Here is a 13,662-nt window from a genome sequence, read left to right as displayed (position 1 = left end):
TGAACCACTGCCATTTTGCATATGCATTATTTCCACCAATACACGGCTGGTCTTCATTTAAAAATATAAAAACTACTATAAACATACGACCAGAAAAAGTCTAATTAGCAAGTTCCAGAAGCAGTTTTGAGAACTTCAAACACAATTATATTTCCCTTCTGGGAAAAAGACTCTATTTTCTAAAAATCATTTCTTTATGGTTCCATGATGTTCATTGTCAGGTAACTCCCACTTATAAATCTTAAATCCCCCTGCTATTATTAAAACAAATGTCCCATTCCTCAAAAAATGAGGATTTAAATATTAAAAAGTCTTACAAAGATGGAATATATCAACAATAAAGTTGGTACAAAAAAAGAAGTCCACAGGCAAAATAGTAGGTAAAATGCCTGAGAAATATTTAACTATATAATTCAAGCACACTGAAAAAATATCTCTTAGGGAAGATATGGAACCTTCATCTGGAGAAAGCATCAGAAATGGGTACAGCAATATAAGCAGGACAACCAGGATCCTGAGGCCTATCCTACACTTCAGAGAACCCCTTTGATAAAGAATTCTGGGGTGGGGTGGGAAAGAAATAAAAAAATAATTGAGAAGAAACCAGACACCATGGCTCCCTTCTCTTTGGGGTTAAGTCTAAGAAGAGAAATGTTATAAACTTCTCATCTAAAATTGCTCTTAGTTTTCTTTTTATAATTGTATTTTTATAGATTTGGCCACCTATAACATATTTCTTTTTTTTTTAAAGATTTTATATATTTATTCGATAGAGATAGAGACAGCCAGAGAGAGAGGGACACAACCAGGGGTAGTGGGAGAGGAAGAAACAGGCTCACAGCAGAGGAGCCTGATGTGGGGCTCGATCCCAGAACGCTGGGATCACGCCCTGAGCGTGAAGGCAGACGCTTAACCACTGTGCCACCCAGGCGCCCCTATAACATATTTCTTGATTGATACTATAGTTCAGTAGTGACACTGAAAAAATAATTTTACAGAAACATTATATACTGAGTAAGAGTGGAAAATAAATCTACATCTTTTGGAAATGCATCTCATGCCATGTCTGTGGCCCTTGCTTTATACCAAACAATGGATTTAAAGTTCTCGAAATTGAAACTGTAAACATCAAGGAAAACTCCCATTAGATTTAAAGAAGTACAACATTAAAAACAAACAGACAAAACAAATGCTTTCTAAACACCTGACTTGCTGGATCTCAAAAAGTTTATAAGAAAAATCAAAGTTTCAAAGGAAAATAATTACTGGCACATTATTCTCTTTATTTTTCGGCATTTCTAGATTCCCCAAAAACCTCAATATCAACTCAATCTTAATAAAGTAATACTGAAAACATCAGTATAAAAAACTGCATAATGATAACCAAAAATAATCCATCCAAGTGCTTTTCTTGACTAATCATTTCCTTTCAATATTTCAAAACCAAATTCATATTCTGCATAAATTTGCAATAATTTTCCAAAAAGAAGAAACCAAGTTTAATAGGAAGGGAAACCATAGCAAGGAGTGAAATGGGAAAAGCAAGGGAAGAGACAGTGGTAAATATTCCTATAGTCATACTTGATAAGTCTCTGTGGTTTGCTGATAACTTTTTTTAACATTTGGGCAAAAATACCTAACCAAAAAATTAAAGAATAAAATAAACACTAGAAAAACAGATAAAAGCACAATGAACCAAAGATAATTATTATCAGAAGGCCACTTACGTATTTCTCCCAGATCTTCCACAAGACTTTCGAGTCAACCTTGATATGGAGTCCTAGGTAAACTCAATCCCAGCATCACATTAGAATAGCCCTGTTAATAGAAACAAATAACTGTCACTGCTTTAAAAATTAATTTTAAATTTATGTCACAATTAGTTCAATGACTTCATAGAACATAAAACATACAAATAAAGATAATTGTTACTGCATTCATTGCTTTGGAACTCTTCAAATATGTACGAAATGCTTTTCTACATTTTAATTTAGAGAAGCTTAAAATCCATTGTTTGGACCAAAGCAAGGACCACAAAGACAGCATGAGATGCATTTCTAAGAGATGCAGATTTTATTTCCCACTCTTACATTGATTTGGCAAGTTTAAACTTTTGGTAATTAAATTTTATAATTTATAGAATAAAATTATTTATGTCTCAAGATTCCCAACTGAAAACATGACTGATTTCAATTGCCTCTTCAACACATACTTAATAAGCTTTGTAGGCCTTTCCACAATTAACAAATTAGTAGTAAGCATTTTCTCCTTATAATTGCAATGTAAGTGTTATTACCTTAATACTTATTTGAAGGAGTATTTCCTAGACCCATTTCCTACTTAATGACTCTCTTTTCTAGTCTCTTCCTCCTTTAATCTTAAAGATTTAGCTCATAACTTTCTTAGGCTAAAATTTAGTCTTAAGGACCAACGAAATTATAGAACTTCGTAGTACACAGGTAATAAATGGGTTTTGATTGACACACGAACTTGATTGACTGGTAGTGAACACATGGAAAGCTGTATGGAGATTAAATCTGAGTCAAACAGGAAGGAGTCCTGCATTCAATTAGCAATGTCTTCCATACACATTAAAAGGATGGATGACATCATGCCATTTAGACATTTCACTGATTTTATTTAAATTGCTCCTAAACACTTCTGGCTAAAAATCCTTTCTTCCAATGAAATCTCAGTGATGGGTCAACTAGTTACACAGATAAAAATGAAGTATTCTGATTGAATCAGAACCCCCAATACTCCGTAACACCACTGTTCTTTTCCCAGGTACCTTGGGGATATTCTACAAAGTCTTAGTTAGGTATTCTGCAAAGCATAGTTTGAAACCATTATTTTAGCTATCAAGGTAACTCAAAGTCACAAAAATTAAGGTAATTCAAATGCCTGTTCTTCACATTCTAGCAGTCTTTCTCTATTGGTTCTGTTGTTCATTTTTCTCTTGATGACAAAATTTCATACATGAGCAGGCTCCCCTCTTGATTTTCCTTGTGGTAATCTTTCTTCCATAATAATTTTTTTGCCTGCTATATGCCACCAAAAGAAACTGATTCCTTATTAATATGTAGCAATCTAAATTATTTCCTAATTCCATATTGGCTTATTTTCTCCTTCCCATTTTCATAGATATCAAATTTTCCTAAATCAATCTATAAATTCCAAATTTTTAAAGAAAATCCACAAACCCATCTTAAAAGTATATGCTGTAGGTCAAAGTAAACATCAAAAATAAACAACAAAGAGAAGTAATCCATTCCACCAAATATGAGGTTTACTGCCAAAGCCCGGTGCAGACAGGGAAATGGAGTTTGGAAATAAACCCACTATCAATGGGAGCTTTATATATAATAAGGGTAACATCACAAAGTGAAAGAAAATGTTGGTGCTGAATTATTGTATGGATAAAGAAAAACTGTCTAAGATATGGCAAAAAATAAACTTAGCTCCTTATTTTATACCATACACGAATTTGGATTCCAATGAGATTAAAGAGCTTTAAATGTGAAAGCTACCCTTTCAAAGCTAATAGAAAAACAGGTGACAATTTTTGACAACTAAAATTAAAAAAAAAAAAAATCTGAAACAAGACCTAAAATAGTAAGGCATAAAATTGATAGATTAGGCCAAACCAAATGAGAATTTTTCAATGAACAGTACCGCAGATAGATTTTATAAATAAACTGAAATAAGACCTAAAATCAACAAGGTATTAATATTAAAATATATACTCAGAGAAAACTAATAGAAAAATGAGCAAAAACCCTGAACAGGCAGTTTCTCAGAGGGGGAAGCCAGAACAGCTATCAAGTTTAAAATGTTCAAAATCACTATCATCAGGAAGATGCAAATAAAAAAAAAACAAAAACAAAAACAAAAAATGAGATACCACTTCATCCCATCAGAAGAGCAAACATTAGAATGTTGGATTCTACATTACATTGGCAAGAATACAAAAAGATGAACATTCTCTTGTTTACTGGTAATGGAAGCATAAATAATACAGTTACTCTTAAAAGTAATTTGGGAGACCTAAAATGCTCACCTGTTCTTTATAGACCCAAACACCCTGTGCAGATATCAACTACAGAATATGTTAGCTTAGATTTTATTCACTTTTTAATTTGCATGCTTTTCTCTCCCACTAGGTTCTCCATTTTCAATATTCATTTGAAATGAATTCATCATTCATTATATCAATTGGAAAAATTGATAAATCAGAAATAGCAATAAGTGTATCATTTGCAATTATGGATGTATAAAATAGATTGTGGATATGAATACCAGAAACTTGTGACTTCTATATAGTTAGACTGGGTAGTAGGAAGATACAACGCAGAAGAATGCTTCTTTTCATTATGATAAGCCTTCTTATTTCATTTGATTTCTTAACTGTGTGCATGTATTTCTTTGATAAAAGTCAAAATTAAATACAAAAGATAAAGAAGCTAATTTTAAAAGTAAACAAAGAAGTTATCTCCACAATAATATACAGTTGCATTTTTATTAAAATAAAACTTTATTTAAATATGCAATTTTAATCTATCATTATTATTTAATATTTATATTATTTAAATAAGTATATATTACTTAGTAACTTGCAGCTCAAGAAAGAAAATATAAAATATGTCATAGATTACTGATCACAATTCTCATAATGATCACTTAATTTAAAAAAACAGCAACAACAACTTAAGCCATTGAAGGAAATGTCAAAACCAGAGCTAAAGAGGCTAATTAGAATTCTCTTGCATATACACATTCACACATTTTGATTGGCTGACCAGGCTCTAAGATAAAGCCACAACCCTGCTCTCATAGAGTGTGCAGTATAATGAGGAATATGTAATGGATAGTTATTACAGTGTACTGAGCAACACAGTATATATGTGTGTGTGTATATATATATACACATACATGTATGTGTATATATATGAACATATATAGGCAACACTTAATTTAAGTCAAAGAAGACTTTCTGGATAAAAAGATCCCTATGTGGTTCACATTTACACATTTTTTCTAGCCTTTTAAAGTGAATTATGAATTTATTTAATGTTTGTTGTGGTAGGAGTGGAGATCATCACTCCGATATTCACAAAGGGTTTGACCTGCTTTCTTTTAGAACTGGATTCGATGAAGAGAACAAGTACTAGGTGGTTTAGTTTTATTGTATTTATTTTTTCTACGAACTCACTGATAAAGTTCTAATGTGTCCCTTGAAACCCTTTGTTAATATTTTCTACCCTCCTGTCTCTTAATTAACAAAAATGAAGATATGTCCTAAAAGAGATACTACCATTTAACTGTTTTTTAAATAAAAAAGAAAAAAAAATACATCATACAAAGCTTAAGTGTAAAATAAGTGTCTCCTGAATGCTCCTGCAAAATAGCATAATACAAAATCCTTAGTCTAGTGAATTCCACAGTTTGGAAGAATATACTAAAAAAAATATCAAGTAACTAAAACGCATTTGTTATGTAGGTCATAATGTGTAACTGACATTCAAAAGTAAAAATCGCACTAACACTTTCAGTACCATTTTCATATTATACAGCATAGATCTTCTTGGATAATGGTGAGAACTAAGAATTATTTTATTATCTAGAAACAAGCTAGTTAACTATAGCCAGATAAGAGTAAGCAAATAATTATTCACTGGTTTCAAAGTCTTGACAGTATAACCAACATTTCAGTGAAAATAAATAAACAACAAAACCTCAGCAAAACAACAAACGCGTAAGGGTAATTCCAATTGTTGGGTCATGGGGATGTATGCTAGCAGGATAAAAGAAACAACCATGGGCTTCTGGGGAACAGGGGAAGTGAGTTTTCCAAAGGGAGACAGTCCATATTCTATACGAACAGCTATTCTATTCCTAACAAAATTTATGAAGGCATTATCCAGCAGGCATTTATATGAGAGGAACATCATATTATTATCATTTGTACAGATGTTACAAATATCAAGAGAGGAAACACATTAGATTTTTAAAAAGCTGGCTCTGCAAAGGTTAAATGCTGTGAAACTGCGTACAGAGATACATGGTACTCACTATACTTAGCAACGCGGCTCTGGTTAAAACAGTGTGAAGTCCGCAAAGGCAGGGATGCTTGTCTGTTCAACTCACCTTTGAGTCCAAAAAACCCAAACTACTTCCTTGCGCATAGTAGGCAGCCCATAAATGTATGTTGAATGAATGTATTCGTTCATTGACTATTCAGCATGGAACTGGATAGGCATGGCAATTTACAACTGACATTTTAGATAGAACAGATGATGGATCTAAACTGGGACAGAGATACTGCCTTTGTAATCCGGCTGCAAAATTTAATTCAGTGATTTTTCAAAAGGGGTAAGACATGGAAACAAAGGAGGGTTCTGTTCTACTGCCTTGATTTAATATGGCACAATATTCATTTTATTTTGGAAATTAAAATAACATTAATTGAGAACGTAGTATAGAATATTGTTTCAAAAGTTTGAAAAATAGTGATTTAACCTACACCTTAATAAAGTAGGATTTGTAGTTTTGGGAGCGAATACTGGAGCTGTCCTGCAATGATGACTGCCCATGGAGCAAAGCTTTGAAGCTGGTATAAACATATACGCATAAATACTAATTACAGCACATCTACATGACATTTATTCTATAGGTTTGGTTCTCAAATTATCCCTCTGTCATATTTATGGATTACGAGGTAAAAGGAGATTCCAGAATTGCTAAAAAGATGTACTTCAATTACCAATAAAAACTTAGATTTGCTCTCATTTAGCCACATCGGGTGAATCATGTAGTCATTATTATCTCTGCAGAAAGGGCCTATGCAAGATTTATTCTTGTTGGGCTGACCCACCCCACAGTTAATAGCATCCAAATCTAAGAAGGTGAAGCACATGACCCGTCAGGCTCTACCACATCCCTATCAAACCATTAAGGAGAAAAATTCATAGAACCTGAACTGAGATAAAAGTTCATCTTGAAAATAATTGAAGCCATAATGAAAGTTAAGTTTGTTGACATTCTGGGTAATTATTTAGGGATAGGACAAATGACTTTTACATTTATAAATCTGTTTCTAGTTTTTAATTGAAAATATCCATTTTATAGGCAGTTTCAGTCAGAGAATGTAAAAATCAAAATTAAATCAATAAACATAATATAGATAAGGTAGAAGGTGAACAGGCAGTCATTGAAGGAAAAGATAAAGACAGGACACTTACTTTTAGGATTCTGCTTTTTTTGATTTCACTCAGAGCAAAAGCTGGGTGGAACTATGTAAAAATGCATTACTATGTTTACCCAAATATGTAAAAATACCTTAAAATTACATTTCATTGATATCTTTTTTTATTGTAGTCAGAACACTTAACATGAGATCTAGCTTCAGTCAATGTTTAAGTGCACAATACACTATTGTTAACTATAACCATAATGTCATACAGCAGATCCCTAGAACTTACTCATCTTGCATAACTGAAATTTTGTTGAACAGTAATCGCTGAAATTTCAAACCGTACAAAAGACTTTTTCCCTCTTCAATCATTGCAGACACTAAACACCGATTAAGCACCAGGTTTACTATCGACTGAAGACACAGAGATAAAAAATACTCTCCCTGCTGACTGCTTAAGGACAGAGTAAGCACGCAGTAAACATGCCTTTGAATGAATGATATTTCCTGAAGCCAGAGAGAGATTATAAGTTAAAACGTGATACCCTGTAAGCAAAAGTAAGCACCGGGTGATACCAACTATTATAGCAATTTTTCATGCAAAAATAATTATTTATGAGGCAGGGGAAAAAGGGATACACCTGCCTGAATCAGATCTAAATGCCCTTCCGAACTTCTCATGCAGTAATAAAGAGAAAAATTCTTATAGTCTAAAAGCTAAAACAGTTTTGAATACATTTTAATTTCTCTCTTTTTATGAAAAATTGCTGGAAGTAAATAGTTTCAATGACATTAAAGTTAAAAAAAAGGCTCATCAAGTAGACATATCTCATTTTTCATAGGGCACATAACTTTAATAAAAAACTTCCAAGCTTATAAGAACTGTTTTATTAAAATAGTTGTCACGATGTAGATCAGAACTATGAAAGTCACAAAAACCTTAAACATGTAAATACATGATGCCATCAAAATGAATGATAAGTTTCCAAATAACATAAATATTATTTGGTATTTCCAATACATTGTGGAAGAGAGAAAAACCACACCATACTTTTGACACCATTACTAATAGAGTAAAATATTAAAAATTGGAGAAGCAAGAAAAAGCACTTCAGGCAATAAAATTAAAGTATGAATTCTTCCCCAAGTTCAAAAAATTTTAAAACCATAGGTAATAGGTTGAAAACAAGCTCCTAGCTTCAAACGCAGGCTGGAGTTGACTTTAATTCGTTCTGCAGAGGCATATGCTCAGTGGGAGCTCAAAAAATGGACCACTAATAAAAGAGAATTCCTTCAAAAACTACTTTGGTTTTGTTGTTTTTGACTGAGAGTATAAGACTAAATTAGAAAAAAATGGCAAAGAAAAATTCAAGAATGTTACTTCTAGAATTACTAACACAGATTTAAACACAATCATATTATACAGAACACCGCATAGCTCGGAATTTTTTTAAGTCTATTGTAGTTTGATGCCTAAGCCTTAAAAAATGCATCAGACTCAAAAGTGCTTTCTTTCTTTTCTTTTATTCTCTTACTCATCCCTTCCTATTTTGGTACTTCCTTCCTTTCCTTCTTACTTGTATAGGAAAATAAGCAAGCTCATCCTCCTTTGGATGCTGCCCAGTAGTTGTTTTTAAGAGACAGAACCACGTTTAATAGCAGATCACCATTTGTGATCCTCAGAACAAATCCCTGGTTCTACATTGTCTCATTTTCCTCGCATTTTTGGTGACACAAAGGTCTCATTTGCAGCAAATAACAGAGTGCTTAAGTATGTAAAGAGGTCATACAGAAGTAAGTGGGCAACATTAGCGTGGAGGACAGTGCCTCCGTAGCTCCTTTCCTGACACGGGAGATGCTTGCCCATCTCTTTCAAACCCAAAGAAATGTGATCCAGGCAAACAGTCTAGAGAACTCCAACCTCAGGGCAAGTCTTTTAGCCTATGTAAGAAAGATTTAGGGTATTGAGAGTTGGAGGATTTCCCAGTCACGTGCAGGACACACAGCTACCACTATATAAGGAGTCTGATAACCCTGGATGACTTGAAATTTTTATGTTCTCTCTACCACTTATCAAATGATTCCTTCCCCAAATCTCTTTGGCAAGTTTATAGTCCCAACTTGATAAGAGTTCTCTTGGGTCCCACCACAACACAATATGTGGAGTATCCTCTACATATTCATGTTTTGTGAAAGAAACAAGGGTAACAGCAGCATACTGTCATCCAGGATATAGTATGTGTTTCATCAATGTGAAATTAATACTAAAGCTACTTAAATTCATGAAGCTCTGGCTTCCTTCCTATCCATGGCTTTTAATTCAATACTTCAATTTTCTCTGACAATTCAGTTGGAGCTCCACCAACACGGATCTACCTCCATCATCTAACCTAATCTACCCACGTAACCCAAGATTGAAAAAAAAAAGTTTTTTCCAGGAAATATAAATTCCTGAATAGAATGCAACTTGAATCGAGCAATGATTTAAAAAATTACTTCTACTGAAATGTACTAGGTCAGGTAACGGATTCCCTTCCAAAGTCCATTTAACTTCGGCAAAGAAAAAGAACATGGGTTCAAAGAGGCTAACATCCAGTGAGGAAGTATGCCCATTTCACAGCCCTGACTCTCCCTTCCAATTCTTCTTGCTTTACAAATATACCTTACATATTTCACCTATTTAGAAAAGCTATTTTATGTATTTGTTAAAATAAACAACACAGCTACGTGATTTATGAAACAAAATGTTTTGACAGACTGAATTTTCTTATGTTATCTCTAACTCAATAAAAGAATGGAATACAGATTGTTCAAATTTCAGACTGGAAGTTTTAAAAAAAAACATTACTTTCTTTTTTTCTTCTTCTTCTTTCATCAAAAGATACATATTAGACAGCTATCTCTTATATTGTTTATTTATTGTTGACAATAATTTTTTTAAGATTTTATTTTTAGGTAATCTTTATAACTAACATGGGGCTTGAATTTACAACCCCGAGATCAAGAGTCACATGTTCTACCAAGAGAGCCAGCCAGGCACCCCAAAATAATTCTTAATCATCATTTGATGATCATTTATTTTATTCTGTATCCTGGGAGAATGCTCTTATGACTGTAGGATGATTCCTACAAAGGCCCCTGTGCATTAAAATCACTAAGAAATAGTCCGTTTCTTTTTATTTCAATAAAAACATCTATTTTGCCAATTTCTCTTCTGTTTTCTTAAATGAAAAATTAGTGGATACTTTAGGAACATACAGTGTGAAATAAAACAAATTATCAAGGTCAGCAGGTGGGAAAATTCAAAACAGCATTAGTTTTAGAACTGAAAATAGAGATTCTGATTATATGAATATATTGTGAGAAATTTACAAAATATTATCTTTTCAAATATTCAAATAAACACAACTTGAAAATTGATAGGCAGCAGCAACTTAACAGGTCTGCACCCTTTTATATATATTTTTATTTAGATGAAAATCTGTAGGAAACTGGATTCCAAGTATGATCAGGGAGGTTTTCTAATGGTTTTTAGCCACAAAACTATATATATAGTCCAACATTCATTGAGGACTTACAGTCCTCAAGCACTGTGCTAGGATCTGCCCAGATGCCAAACCAAACTGACAAGATGCTCACTAGGTACTCCCAAGAGTTAAGATATATTACTGACATTTCAGCAGGAAATTCAAAGCCCCATTCTCACAGTTTTCTGAATTCTCTTAAAGTACCCTTCATGGCATATCAAGTCAAACATTTTAGAAAACCATTTTAGGGGTACCAACTGGAAGACCAACAGAAGCATTATCAAAGACAAGAAAAAATATTTGCCAGTATACTCATTTAGCTAGTGAAAATGTTTCTCAATGATTTGGCCCTGCTAAATTCTCACTACCCAGTAAGAGTCCTCTTTACAAATACCCTTCCTGATGAAGGTCATTATTCGTTAGTGGGTTGTAACTTCTAAGCACTTAGGTATCTAGTTTAGGAGCCCATACAAAAGGGGAGAAAAGTAGTTAAAACTCTCGAGGCTTTCTTAATGTGGCTGTATCTACCACACCAGATACTAATTTTAGCGACTTCACTATTTATTTTCACTGACAAAATTTCCATAGAATTATTGGATATATAAAGATTTTATAACACATCTGGATACAATGTGGTTTTTTTCAATAAACAAATAGTTCTTCTCATTTGGCCTATTATCTATTAAATCTCATATAATGTATTTAAAGAGATGTTATACATTGTTAGAGAAGTGTTACAATGACTATCTGTATGGGTCCATGGAACATCATAGAATGAGAAAATTAATTTAACATTGAGAAATTATAGAAATATGAAGCATTCTAGATAAGTTAAAATTTCTGTATTATATAAAGAAAACATAATTAGAAGGATACAATTAAATTTAGTTTACTTTCTAGAGAAATAAATAGCAATTTGAAATTTTACTGATTTTTTTCAACTATGCTATTTTATTTTTATTTTTTATTTTTTTTTAAATATTTTATTTATTTATTTGACAGAAATAGAGACAGCCAGCGAGAGAGGGAACACAAGCAGGGGGAGTGGGAGGGGAAGAAGCAGGCTCACAGCAGAGGAGCCTGATGTGGGGCTCGAACCCATAACGCCGGGATCACGCCCTGAGCCGAAGGCAGACACTTAACCGCTGTGCCACCCAGGCGCCCCAACTATGCTGTTTTAAAAATAAGTTGAGTTTCTGGTTGATTCTCAAATACAACCCAAAAAATCCAGTTTTACAAAATTATCTTTCCTTGCATTCAGATTGATCAAAAAATTTTTTTTCTTTTTGCTTTTTTTGGGGGTTCTCTTGCATATTTCTTTTCTTTTTTTTTTTTTTAAAGCATGAACATAGAGCTGTCATTATTCTCAGGCCATGAACTACTGGGAGAAAGTGGGTAAGCCATTTTCACAAAAAGCCAAGAAAGTCAAGTGCATGCACGTGTACACGTACACACGTGTGCGCACATGCACAGAGTCCCTGAGTAGTCCTGTATATGATTTTCCCAATTTTCTCTTTAAAAGCAGTAATAGTGTTGCAGAGTCACAGGACCAAAATGAGTGACCTACTGACGTAGAAGTTGTCTGAAATTGATTTTCTTCATTTTAGCTGTGAGCTGTATGGACTTCACCATCATCCGAAAGAATAATGGCACTAACAATACACAATAAAGACACAACAGCTTAAGAACGTCAGAAGCAACAGTTCTAGGACCACAGCCCTAATAACAAGGTTCTGGCTGTTCTCACCTGTTATGCTGTTTCTTAAAACACTATATTCTGGCAAATACTGTATTTTTGTTGATGAAAAAAGTCTACGACGTAGCTTGCATACAAACTGGAGTAGCAGTTTTCAAAATGTGAGCATTTTTGCACCCAATCTGAACTTTTAACCTGAATTCTTACTGGCCAAGACTCTGGTAAATTAATGTGTTCTAATATTACCCTATGTATTTGTAGATTCCCTCTTGAACAAATACGTATAACCACAAAACAACTTTAACTTTATGTCCTTCTTAAGTACAGTGTTTTGCTGATTTGATTATAAGTTCCATACATGAAAAGTACAATTCCAATTTACATGTTCATGCCCATCAAAACATGAATGGATCAACAAAATGTGGTACAGGCATACAATGGAATATGATTTAGACTTAAAAAGGAAAGGAATTCTGACACATGCTATAAAATAGATGAACACTGAAGACATTAATGTCATGTAAAATAAGCCAGTCACAAAAGGATAAATATTGTATGATTCCACCTATATGAGATTAATTAGAGTAGTCAAATTCATTGAGACAAAAAGTAGAAGGAGTGGTCACCAGGGCCAGGAGAGGGGGAAGTAGGAGGTACTGTTTAATGGCTGCAGACTTTCAGTTTTATAAGTTGACAAAAGTTTTAGTAAAGGTTGCAAAAAAATGCAAGTGCACTTAATGCCAAGGAACTATATACTTAAAAATGGTTAAAATGGTTAATTTTATGGTATGTATATTTTACTACAATTTTATTTATTTATTTATTTTGTATTCTTGAAGAATTTCCTTTTTTTTTTAATGATTTACTTATTTATTTGTGAGAGAGAGAGCATGAGCAGAGGGAAGAGGCAGATGGAGAGGGAGAGGCTGGCTCCCTGGTGAGCAGGGACACTGACACTGGGCTTAATCCTAGGACCCCGGGATCATGAACTGAGCCAAAGGCAGAGGCTTAACTGACTGAGCCACCCAGGAACCCTACAATTTTAATTTATTAAATAATTTACATGTTCATGTAGGAGTAAATCTCTAAAATTCTTGTAGGAGTGATACTTATAATTTAATGCATAATAGTAACAAAACGATTAAAGATATTCTTTGAAATCTAGGTAAGAGTTCTAAAAACTTCTTCATAGGCTTTTAGTAGGAAAGATTACCAAGAAGAGAGTAAAGGCTGCTCTCCTTAGGATC

At 33.4% G+C, this 13,662-nt stretch overlaps 1 protein-coding gene across 10 annotated transcripts in view; it reads right to left on the bottom strand.

Moving 5' to 3' along the window:
* FOXP2 (forkhead box P2) overlaps window positions 1–13,662 on the bottom strand; it is a 552,780-nt gene that overhangs the window by 391,491 nt on the left and 147,627 nt on the right. For all 10 annotated transcript variants that reach the window (XM_034670891.1, XM_034670886.1, XM_019802209.2 and 7 more), the window contains one exon: window positions 1,728–1,818. The gene's annotated coding sequence lies outside the window, so the exon portion shown is untranslated. The remainder of the gene's footprint in view (window positions 1–1,727; window positions 1,819–13,662) is intronic.

The sequence above is a fragment of the Ailuropoda melanoleuca genome, chromosome 1, assembly GCF_002007445.2.
Source record: "Ailuropoda melanoleuca isolate Jingjing chromosome 1, ASM200744v2, whole genome shotgun sequence".
In the NCBI taxonomy this organism is placed as follows: Eukaryota; Metazoa; Chordata; class Mammalia; order Carnivora; family Ursidae; genus Ailuropoda; species Ailuropoda melanoleuca.
This window is presented reverse-complemented; position numbering and strand designations above follow the sequence as displayed.